The sequence below is a fragment of the Choloepus didactylus genome, chromosome 2 (assembly GCF_015220235.1).
Source record: "Choloepus didactylus isolate mChoDid1 chromosome 2, mChoDid1.pri, whole genome shotgun sequence".
Taxonomy (NCBI): domain Eukaryota; kingdom Metazoa; phylum Chordata; class Mammalia; order Pilosa; family Megalonychidae; genus Choloepus; species Choloepus didactylus.
The window spans coordinates 150,281,352-150,294,495 of NC_051308.1; the positions used below are offsets into that span (position 1 = coordinate 150,281,352).

Below are 13,144 nucleotides of genomic sequence, written 5' to 3' on the forward strand. Positions count from 1 at the left end.
TATATCTAGAAAACCCTGAGAAATCGACGATACAGCTACTAGAGCTAATCAACAAATTTAACAAAGTAGCGGGATACAAGGTTAATGCACATAAGTCAGTAATATTTCTATATGCTAGAAATGAACAAACTGAAGAGACACTCAAGAAAAAGATACCATTTTCAATAGCAACTAAAAAACTCAAGTACCTAGGAATAAACTTAACCAAAGATGTAAAAGACCTATACAAAGAAAACTACATAACTCTACTAAAAGAAATAGAAGGGGACCTTAAAAGATGGGAAAATATTCCATGTTCATGGATAGGAAGGCTAAATGTCATTAAGATGTCAATTCTACCCAAACTCATCTACAGATTCAATGCAATCCCAATCAAAATTCCAACAACCTACTTTGCAGACTTGGAAAAGCTAGTTATCAAATTTATTTAGAAAGGGAAGATGCCTCGAATTGCTAAAGACACCCTAAAAAAGAAAAACGAAGTGGGAGGACTTACACTCCCTGACTTTGAAGCTTATTATAAAGCCACAGTTGCCAAAACAGCATGGTACTGGCACAAAGACAGACATATAGATCAATGGAATCGAATTGAGAATTCAGAGATAGACCCTCAGATCTATGGCCGACTGATCTTTGATAAGGCCCCCAAAGTCACTGAACTGAGCCATAATGGTCTTTTCAACAAATGGGGCTGGGAGAGTTGGATATCCATATCCAAAAGAATGAAAGAGGACCCCTACCTCACCCCCTACACAAAAATTAACTCAAAATGGACCAAAGATCTCAATATAAAAGAAAGTACCATAAAACTCCTAGAAGATAATGTAGGAAAACATCTTCAAGACCTTGTATTAGGCGGCCACTTCCTAGACTTTACACACAAAGCACAAGCAACAAAAGAGAAAATAGATAAATGGGAACTCCTCAAGCTTAGAAGTTTCTGCACCTCAAAGGAATTTCTCAAAAAGGTAAAGAGGCAGCCAACTCAATGGGAAAAAATTTTTGGAAACCATGTATCTGACAAAAGACTGATATCTTGCATATACAAAGAAATCCTACAACTCAATGACAATAGTACAGACAGCCCAATTATAAAATGGGCAAAAGATATGAAAAGACAGTTCTCTGAAGAGGAAATACAAATGGCGAAGAAACACATGAAAAAATGTTCAGCTTCACTAGCTATTAGAGAGATGCAAATTAAGACCACAATGAGATACCATCTAACACCGGTTAGAATGGCTGCCATTAAACAAACAGGAAACTACAAATGCTGGAGGGGATGTGGAGAAATTGGAACTCTTATTCATTGTTGGTGGGACTGTATAATGGTTCAGCCACTCTGGAAGTCAGTCTGGCAGTTCCTTAGAAAACTAGATATAGAGCTACCATTCGATCCAGCGATTGCACTTCTCGGTATATACCCGGAAGATCGGAAAGCAGTGACACGAACAGATATCTGCTAGCCAATGTTCATAGCAGCATTATTCACAATTGCCAAGAGATGGAAACAACCCAATTGTCCTTCAACAGATGAGTGGATAAATAAAATGTGGTATATACACACGATGGAATACTATGCGGCAGTAAGAAGGAACGATCTGGTGAAACATATGACAACATGGATGAACCTTTAAGACATAATGCTGAGCAAAATAAGCCAGGCACAAAAAGAGAAATATTATATGCTACCACTAATGTGAACTTTGAAAAATGTAAAACAAATGGTTTATAATGTAGAATGTAGGGGAACTAGCAGTAGAGAGCAATTAAGGAGGGGGGAACAATAATTCAGGAAGAACAGATAGGCTATTTGGCGTTCTGGGGATGCCCAGAAATGACTGTGGTCTGTTGGTTTCTGATGGATATAGTGGGAGCAAGTTCACAGAAATGTTGCTATATTATGTAACTTTCTTGGGGTAAAGTAGGAACATGTTGGAAGTTAAGCAGTTATCTTAGGTTAGTTGTCTTTTTCTTACTCCCTTGTTATGGTCTCTTTGAAATGTTCTTTTATTGTATGTTTGTTTTCTTTTTAACTTTTTTTTTCATACAGTTGATTTAAAAAAAGAAGGGAAAGTTAAAAAAAAAAAAAAAAAGAAAAACAAGGAAAAAAAAAAAAAGATCTAGTGCCCCCTTGAGGAGCCTGTGGAGAATGCAGGGGTATTCGTCTACCCCACCTCCATGGTTGCTAACATGACCACAGACATAGGGGACTGGTGGTTTGATGGGTTGAGCCCTCTACCATAAGTTTTACTCTTGGGAAGACGGTTGCTGCAAAGGAGAGGCTAGGCCTCCCTATATTTGTGCCTAAGAGTCTCCTCCTGAATGCCTCTTTGTTGCTCAGATGTGGCCCTCTCTCTCTGGCTAAGCCAACTTGAAAGGTGACATCACTGCCCTCCCCCCTACGTGGGATCAGACACCCAGGGGAGTGAATCTCCCTGGCAACGTAGAATATGACTCCCGGGGAGGAATGTAGACCCGGCATCGTGGGATGGAGAACATCTTCTTGACCAAAAGGGGGATGTGAAAGGAAATGAAATAAGCTTCAGTGGCAGAGAGATTCCAAAACGAGCCGAGAGATCACTCTGGTGGGCACTCTTACGCACACTTTAGACAACCCTTTTTAGGTTCTAAAGAATTGGGGTGGCTGGTGGTGGATACCTGAAACTATCAAACTACAACCCAGAACCCATGAATCTCGAAGACAGTTGTATAAAAATGTAGCTTATGAGGGGTGACAATGGGATTGGGAAAGCCAAAAGGACCAAACTCCACTTTGTCTAGTTTATGGATGGATGTGTAGAAAAGTAGGGGAAGGAAACAAACAGACAAAGGTACCCAGTGTTCTCTTTTACTTCAATTGCTCTTTTTCACTCTAATTATTATTCTTGTTATTTTTGTGTGTGTGCTAATGAAGGTGTCAGGGATTGATTCAGGTGATGAATGTACAACTATGTAATGGTACTGTAAACAATCAAAAGTACAATTTGTTTTGTATGACTGCGTGGTATGTGAATATATCTCAATAAAATGATGATTAAAAAAAAAAGAAATATGATGGATTGATGGATGGAGGAATAAAAAATTAAAAAAAAGATGGACTGCATAACTTATTGAAACCTAGAGTGGTCAATGATTGTGATTAAATGTACAAATATAAGAATGTTTTTACATGAGGGAGAACAAATGAATATCAACTTTTCAAGGTGTTGAAAATGGGATGGTATTGGGGAAAAATACAATCAATGAAAACCAGAGTCTATACTTAACAGTAACATTGTAATGTACTTCCATTAATTGTAACAAAGGCAATATACCAAAACTAAATGTCTATAAGAGGGGGATATAAGGGAGGGGTTTGGGATTCTTGGCAGTGGTGGTGGTGTCTAACATTTTTATTGTAGTGTATTTTTATTTTATTTTTTCTTTTATTTACTTTTAATCATCATTCTTTTTCTTTTTTGTTTTTTCCTTTTTCTCCTTCTTATTTGCAGAAGAAATGAAAATGTCCTCATAGAGACTGTGGTGGTGAATGCATAACTATGTGATTATACCGAGAATCTTTGATTGTTTACTTAGGAGGGAAAGTATTCTGTGTGAATAAAACTAGGAAAAAAGATACTTTTTACAAATGGGTTCACATCAACAGCAACATGGATTAAAACTTGAACGTGTCTTGTAGGGTACATGATTCAATTCCCAACATTGCTTATGATTTCAATCCTTTAAAAATAGTATAAACTTGCTTTATAGTCCTTCTACGTTATGATCTTCCCGTAATTTCCCTTTCCTAAATATGTATGAATGCAATTTAAAAATGAAACATTTGCTATCAGATTACCCAGGAACCTTAAAAAAAATGACGGTGAATTTAAGTAATTTCCAGATAAACAAAAGTTGAGTTCATCACCACCAGGGACTGGTCTTACAAGAGATGCTAAAGAGAGTTCTATAGGTTGAAAGGAAAGGATAATAGACAATAGATCAAACCTGCTTGAAGAAGTAAAGATCTCCGTAAAGACACAGGTAAATATAAATGTCAGTACTATTGCACTTTGGGTTTGTAATTACACTTTTTACTTCCTACAGGATTTAAAAGGCAAATGCATAAAATAAGAAATCATTGGTTTGGGATTCACAATGTATAAGCATATAATTTGTGACAAGTACAACATAGAGGTGGGAGGATGGAGGGGTAAAGTCTGTGTATACTACTGTAATTAAGTTGGTATCAAAGAAAAAGAGATTGTTTTAGATTTACAACATTAAAATTAAGCCCCAGAGTAACTACAAAGAAAATATCGGAGAATGTGCAAGCTCACAGAGACAGAAAATAGAGCATAGGTTGCAACGGGCGGGTAAGGGGGAGCGCACAGGGAATGAGGAGTTAATGTATAATGAGTTCAGGGTTTCTGTCTGGGGAGATGGGAAAGTTTTAATAAAGGAAGGTGGTGAAGACACTCCAACATTGTCAAATGTGATTAATCCCATGGTATGGTATTATTATTATTTTTTTTGGTGTTTATTTTATTTTCCCTTTTTAATTTTTATTGGGATTGTTCAGATACCATACAATTATCCAAAGATCCAAAGTGTACAATCAGTTGCCCCTGGTACAGCTGTGCATCCATCACCACACTTAATTTTTGTTCAATTTTTAGAAACTTTTTATTACTCCAGACAAGAAATAAAGTGAAAGATGAAAAAAAAAGAACAGGAAACTCGAATCCTCCTATGTACCTAACCAACCCCCCTAAATTGTTGACTCGTAGTGTTGGTATAGTACATTTGTTACTGTTTATGAAAGAATGTTGAAATACTACTAACTGTAGTATATAGTTTGCAATAGGTATGTATTTCTTCCCTATATGCCCCTCTATTACTAACTTCTAATTGTATTGTCATACATTTGTTCTGGTTCATGGAAGAGATTTCTAATATTTGTACAGTTAATCAAGGACATTGCCCACCATAGGATTCAGTTTTATACATTCCCATCTCTTGACCTCCAACTTTCCTTCTGGTGACATATATGACTCTGAGTTTCCCCTTTCCACCTCATTCACACACCATTCGGCACTGTTAGTTATTCTCACATCTAGCTACCGACACCTCTGTTCATTTCCAAACATTTAAGTTCATCCTAGTTGAACATTCTGCTCATACTCAGCAACTGCTCCCCATTCTTAAGCCTCATCCTATATCTTGGTACCTTATATTTCATGTCTATGAATTTACATATTATAATTAGTTCCTATCAGTGAGACCATGCAATATTTGTCCTTGTGTGTCTGGCTCATTTCACTCAGTATAGTGCCCTTGAGGTTTTGTCATCAACCCATTTTTTTTTTAAGATGGTTTTGGTCACACACCATACATTCCATCCTAAGTAAACAATCGATGGTTCTCTGTATGGTCACATATTTATGGGTTCACCACCTTCACCACTATCTATATAAGGGTATCTACATTTCTTCCACAAGGCAGGAAGGAGAGTCAAAGAAGGTAGAGAGGCAAAAAAAAAGAAGAAAAAAAAAATGATAGCTAGGAAGCAGCAAAGGGAAAAATAATCTTAAATCAAAGTAGAGAAAAGAGACAACACTACCAATGTCAAGTGTCTAACATGCCTCCCCTATCCCCCCCTCTTATCTGCATTTACCTTGGCATATCGCCTTTGTTACATTAAAGGAAGCATAATACAATGATTCTGTTAGTTACAGTCTCTAGTTTACATTGATTGCATCCCTCCCCCAATGCCTCCCCATTTTTAACACCCTGCAAGGTTGACATCTGCTTGTACTCCCTTGTAAATGAACATATATTTGTACATTTTATCACAATTGTTGAACACTCTAGATTTCACCAAGTTACACAGTCCCAGTCTTTATCTTTCCTCCTTTCTTCTGGTGTCTCACATGCTCCCAACCTTCCTCTCTCAACTGTATTCATAGTTACTTTTGTTCAGTGTACTTACATTGCTGTGCTACCATCTCCCCAAATTGTGTTCCAAACCACGCACTCCTGTCTTCTCCTATCACTCTGTAGTGCTCCCTTTAATATTTGCTGTAGGGCGGGTGTCTTGTTCACAAAGTCTCTCATTTCCTGTTTGTCGGAAAATATTTTGAGCTCTCCCTCATATCTGAAGGACAGCTTTGCTAAATATAGGATTCTTGGTTGGCGGTTTTTCTCTTTCAGTATCTTAAATATATCACGCCACTTCCTTCTTGCCTCCATGGTTTCTGCTGAGAGATCCGCACATAGTCTTATTAAGTTTCCTTTGTATGTGACGGATTGCTTTTCTCTTGCTGCTTTCAGGATTCTCTCTCTGTCTTTAACATTTGATAATCTGATTATTAAGTGTCTTGGTGTAGGTCTATTCAGATCTATTCTGTTTGGAGTATGCTGCACTTCTTGGATCTGTAATTTTATGTCTTTCATAAGAGATGGGAAATTTTCATTGATTATTTCCTCTATTATTGCTTCTGCCCCTTTTCCCTTCTCTTCTCCTTCTGGGACACCAATGATATGTACATTCCTGTACTTTCTTTCATCCTTAAGTTCCCAGAGACGTTGCTCATATTTTTTCATTCTTTTCTCCACCTGCTCCTTTGCATGTAGGCTTTCAGGTGTTTTGTTCTCCAGTTCCTGAGTGTCTTCTTCTGCCTTTTGAGATCTGCTGTTGTATGTTTCCATTGTGTCTTTCATCTCTTGTGTTGTGTCTTTATTTCCATAGATTCTACTAGTTGTTTTTATGAACTTTCAATTTCTGCCTTATGTATGCCCAGTGTTTTCTTTATAGTCTCTATCTCTTTTGCAAAATCTTCTCTAAACTTTTTGAATTGATTTAGCATTAGTTGTTTAAATTCCTGTATTTCAGTTGAAGTGTATGTTTGTCCTTTTGACTGGGCCATAACTTCATTTTTCTTAGTGTAGGTTGTAGTTTTCTGTTGTCTAGGCATCTGACCTCCCAGGCCACCCTAATCAGGTTTTTCCAGAAAAGAACATGCTCAGGTCACAGGAGGAGGAAATATTCAGTATCCGGTTTCCCTGATGGTTTTTCTTAGAGGGCTGACATACCTGTGCTTTTCTGCCCAGCAGGTGCACCTATCAGCCTGTCACCGGCTGGTGTAAGAGGGTGTGGCCTGTGGCTCTCCTCCCCCAGGCTTTGGGGTCTGGTTCCGGTAAGGCAGGCAGTAGAGCTGGGCCCCTCCCTTTCTTCTTGGGAAGCTATGCCCCCTCCAGAGAGGTCACTGCATATCAATAAGTTCTTTGTTTCTCTGACTCTGCTGATCAAAGTGTTTTGATTTTAATATGGCTGAGGCTTTCTTTACTGCAAAGTGCTGCGGGCTGAAAACAGATGAGGTTTTCTCCACAGAGAGAGAAACGGACAGAAAATCACTAAGATTCACCCATCGGCCAGAGATAGCACCCGATCCTCTGGGCTCCCCGTCCTGAGACAGATATGTCCCCCGAATATCCCAAGGTCAGTTGTCACCAAAAGCCTCTGTCTGCTTGTTGGGGATTCGCTATTTGTATTGAGCAATTAATGTTAAAACCCCAGCTGGGGCTTGTTTGGAGAGTACTGTTCTCTAGCACTGCGTGGCTTCCATGAGGGAGAGGCTCTCAGCTCTCGGCTCTCAGCGCAGGTCCGCAGTTTTTACTTACAGATTTTATGTTGCGATCTCAGGCATTCCTCCCAATTCGGGTTGGTGGATGATGAGTGGTCAGTCATGTTTGTCTCCCCGCAGTTATTTCAGGTTATTTACTAGTTTTTTGGTCATTTATGAATTATTCTGGGGGGCACTAACAGTCTTCCACTCCTCTCTATGCCGCCATCTTAGCTCCTATGGTATGGTATTCTTGAGGGTGATCCAGATGGTAAATTTTATGTTGAATATATGTCCCCACAATTAAAAAGAAAAAAGAAAGAGCAACTAAAGACACAATGACAATTAAAAGCAATATGGAATCTTGGACAGGATCTAATAGGGAAGAGAAAAGACTCAAAAGAGCATTATTGAGACATATGAAAACACTGGAATATAGACTATAATTTTTATATCACTGTTAAATGGTTTGAATTGGTAACTGCAGTTAAGGTGGTTACATAAATAAATATCCTTGTACATGGCAGTATCAAATGATCAAAGAGCATGATGTATTCAACCTACACTCCGGTGTTCAGAAAATGGATTGATAGACTGAGGGATAGATAGAAAGATATGGCAAATGTGGCAGAAAGTTAAAATTGGTGAACCTGGGTATCTGGGAGAATAGCGGTGTGTTGGAGTTCTTTTGTATGGGGTTTGCATTATTTTTTGTAACTGTCTTGTAAGCTTGAAAGTATTTCAAAATAAACATGCTTTTAATTAATTAATTAATTTTTAAAAAGCCTTGGATTGCTACAAGATAGCAGATTAGGAGAGAAACAACAAAATTCTCCTTTGAGAAAAACACTAGATAAAGGAAAAAAAGTGCTCTGGAACAGCAGTTCCAGGGTTCCACCGGCTGATCAGGGACTTCTACACCAATAGTGAGTGTGTACTTGGAGAAGCCAAGAGGCTGCGTTTAGAGACAGGTGAGCATTTGGCCCAGAACACCGCTGGAGAATGGGCAGCTTGAGCCAGCTGACAATGCAGAGAGGAGGAGCCTTCCACATCCCGGACACCCTCCTCAGTACCTGGTGTGGGTGATAACCCTTCACAGACCTGCCACCAAGAACCCCCATGCCAGGGACTGGCCATTGGAGAAGGCAGATGATTGTGGAAGGGTGTAGCTTTCCACGACCTGTGCAGCCAACTTTGCAGCTAGCTGGGAGACAACCCTTCACAGCACCATGGCCAGAAGCTTCCTTGAGGGAATTTGGGATTCGGTGGGCTTGTGATGGCATCCACTCTTCCTCAACAGAAGCCCATGGTATGCAGAGCACAGAGGCAGGGGTGACCCACAGAAATGCCAGGAGCCCTCCCCCAATCCCAGGGACTTATGGGCACCTGGCTGAGAGGTACTGTGGGCATTTCAGCTGGAAGGTGAAATGTGCAGCTCTGCAGCCCTGGGAATGGCCAGACCACTGTGTCATGGAGCAGACTCCCTGCCAAACTGCACAGGGAACATCTCCCACCCACAGGGCTGATGGTGCCCAGTGCACACAGAAAATGGGTGCACTGACTGGACCTCCACATGGTTTGTACCCCCTACTCGGTGCATAGACAAAATTGGGGAGAAATGGCTTGAGGGTAAAAGGTGGCTCAGGATTGCCATCTGCTGGTAGCTCGGGGAAAGTGCACTCCACCAAGCTGTAGCTCTGTTAAATTACAGACAAAAGTTCAAATAAGCCTGCATATCCTAAAAGAACCCTATCAAGATAAGCAATTGCCAAGAGGCCAAAAACAATAGAAATTTATAAAGCATATGAAGAAACCAGAAGATATGTATAAGCCAAACATCCAAATTTAAAACGCCAGAAGAGACACAGAACTTGAGGCAATTAATCAAAGAAGTATACACAAACACTAATATCATGGCTCAGGATATAAAGGACATAAAAAAAACCCTAGAAGAGTCTAAGGAAGAATTTGCAAGAGTAAATTTAAAAAATAGTGGCTCTTACAGAAATAAAAGATACTGTTTATCAAATTAAAAATATTCTTGAGACACATAACACCAGATTTGAAGAAGCAGAGGAACGAGTTAGTGAACTTGAAGATCAGGTGATGGAAAGTGAAAGCACCAAAGAACAAATGATGAAAAAAATAAAAAAATTTTGAAATGGATCTCAAGGAAATGATGGACAACATGAAGTGCACAAATATAAAAATCACTGGTGTTCTAGAAGGAGAAGAGAAGAATAAAGGGCTAGGAAGAGTATTTGAAGAGATTGTTGGAAAAAATTTCCCAACCCTTCTAAATGAGATAAATATGCAAATCAAAGATGCCAAATGAACACCAAATAGAATAAATCAAAATAAACCCAATCCAAGACATATTCTGATCAGACTGTGAAATGCTGAAGAGAAGGAGAAAGTTCTGAAAGCAGCAAGAAAGAATTCACCACATACAAGGAAAACAACATAAGAGTAAGTACTGACTACTCAGCAGGCACCATGGACGCAAGAAGGTAGTGGTATAACATTCAAAATTCTGAAAGAGAAAAACTGATAGCAAAGAATTCTTTATCCATAAAAGCTCTCCTTCAAAACTGAGGGAGAGCTTAAACTTTTCACAGGCAAACAAATACTGAGAGAATTTGTTAACAAGAGACCTGCCCTACAAGAAATACTAAAGGGAGCTCTACCAGCTGAGAAAAAAAGACAGGGAGAAAGATCTGTAGAAGGGCACAGAGCTGAAGAGTTTTAATAAGGGTACCTTAAAGGAAATAAAGAGAGAAGAGGGGAAAATACAACTGACAATTAAAAACCAAAGGATAAGATGGCTGATTCAAGAACTGCCTTCACAGTAATAACATGGAATGTGAATGGATTAAACTCCCCAATCAAAAGATATAGATTGGTAGAATGGATTAAAAATGTACATGAATATGTTGTTTATAAGACACTCATCTCAGACACAGTGACACAAAAAAACTGAAAGTGAAAGGATGGAAAAAAATATTCCACGCAAGCTACAGGCAAAAGAAAGCAAGGGTAGCAACAGTAATTTCAAATAAAATAGATTTTAAATGCAAGGATGTCATAAGAGACAAGGAAGGATACTATAAAGTAATAAAAGGGGCAATTCACCAAGAAGAAATAACAACCATAAATGTTTATGCACCCAATCAAGGTGCTGCTAAGTACATGAGGCAAACATTGGCAAAACTGAAGGAAGCAACAGATATTTCCACAATAACTGTGGGAGAATTCAATACATCACTCTCTCCTATAGATAGATCAACCGGAAGGAGGACCAATAAAGAAATTGAGAATCTAAACAGTGTGGTAAACGAATTAGACTTAACAGACACATAAAGAGCATTACATCCCAAATTACCAGGATATACATTCTTCTCTAGTGCTCACGGAACTTTCTCCAAGATAGATCATATGCTGGGGCATAAAACAAGACTCCATAAATTTAAAAAGACTGAAATTACTCAAAGTACATTCTCCAACCATAAAAGAATGCAACTAGAAGTCAATAACCATCAAAGACCTGGAACTTTCACAAATATCTGGAGGTTAAACAACACACTCCTAAACAATCAGTGGGTCAAAGATGAAATTGCAAAAGAAATTGCTAAATATGTAGAGATGAATGAACATGAGAACACAACATATCAAAATTTAGAAGATGCAGTGAAGGTGGTATTGAGGGGGAAATTTATAGCTCTAAATGCATACATTAAAAAGGAAGAAAGAGCAAAAATCAAAGAACTAATGGAACAACTGAAGTAGCTAGAAAATGATCAGTAAACTAATCCTGAAGCAAGTAGAAGAAAAGAAATAATAAATGAGAGAGGCAACATTATTGCAGATCTTGAAGAAATTTAAAAAATCATAACAGTATGCCAACAAACTAGATAATTTAGAGGAAATGTATAATTTCCTGGAAACAGATGAACAAACTAGACTGACCAGAGAAGAAATAGAAACCGATCAGAAGCAAAGAGATTCAGTCAGTCATCAAAAAACTTCCTACAAATAAAAGCCCAAGGCCAGATGGCTTTGCAGGGGAATTCTACCAAACTTTCCCAAAAGAACTGACACAATCCTACTTAAAACTCTTTCCAAAAATTGAAGAATATGGAACACTACCCAACTCATTTTATGAAGCCAACATCTAATACCAAAACCAGATAAAAATGCTACAATAAAGGAAAACTACAAGCCAATCTGCCTAATGAATATAGATGCAAAAATTCTCAACAAAATACTTGCAAACTGAATCCAAAGACACATTAAAAAAATCATGAGCAAGACAGGTTCATTAAAGGCATACAAGGGTGGTTCAACATAAGAAAATCAATCAATGTAAAACAACACATTAACAAATCAAAAGGCAAAAATCAAATGACCATCTTGGAACCGTAACCCTGCCCCGGACCCTACAATGGAACCATGTTACAGAAGGCCAAGTAACCAATGGTCAGCAGCTGGGCTGCGGAGGTACACCAGAAGTTGGAAAAACTGCAACAGGCAAAGAACTTGCATCAAGATCAGGACTTAAATACATTAATGTGAGTGATTTAGCTAAAGAAGGGCAACTATATGATGGTTATGATGAAGAGTATGATTGTTCCATTTTAGATGAAGATATAGAGTAGTTGATAAGTTAGAAAACCAGATGAAAGAAGGAGGAGTTATTGTTGATTACCATGGTTGTGATTTCTTTCCTGAACGCTGGTTTTATATAGTTTTTGTGCTGAGAACAGAGAATTGTGTATTGTATAAAAGACTTGAAACAAGAGGTTATAGTGAGAAAAAACTACAAGATAATATTCAATGTGAAAATTTTCCAGGTCTTTATGAAGAAGCCATGGCATCTTACAGAGAAGAAATAGTGCATCAGTTGCCCAGTAATAATTCTGAAGAGCTAGAGAATAATATAAATCAGATATTGAAATGGATTGAACAATGGATCAAAGATATTAGCTCTTGACTTAGAAGACAGGCCACACTTCAATGACTCTTGTTGATATTTCCCTGCCCACATCCTAGAAATTGTCCAAGTATCAGTAAAACCTCTGTATTAAAATTGTGTTGCAAAAATAGCAGGTAGATAGTATAAAGGTTTATTCCTGGGCTTTTTTTTTCTCCATGAGAAAGCTAAACAATCTCATATATAATGACTACAACACTATCAAGGATTTCAAGTAAAGACTGTCATCATTTAATGCTTAAACTGCTAAAGGATAAATAAATCTGACCAAATAGGTAGATACCTGTTAAGTTTATTACAGAAAAAAAATGGAAATGATCTCTTAAAATAAAACTTAAGGCTGAAGACAAAAAAAAAAAATGATCATCTCAATAGATGCTGAGAAATCATTTGACAAAATTCAGCATCTTTTTTTTTTTAAATAAAAACCCTTCAAATGGTAGGAATTCAAGGAAACCCCCTCAATATGATAAAGATCACATATGAAAAAACCCACTGCAGGCATAGTACTCAATGGTGAGAGACTGAAAGCCTTCCCTCTAAGATC

The 13,144-nt window shown here is 38.1% G+C and overlaps 1 protein-coding gene and 1 pseudogene across 5 annotated transcripts in view; one reads left to right on the forward strand and one right to left on the reverse strand.

Annotated features, from left to right (window-relative positions):
* The window catches only part of C2H1orf146 (chromosome 2 C1orf146 homolog), a 60,072-nt gene that overhangs the window by 15,415 nt on the left and 31,513 nt on the right, over positions 1 to 13,144 (reverse strand). The window lies entirely within an intron of this gene.
* Positions 12,049 to 12,597, forward strand: LOC119527037 (annotated as a pseudogene).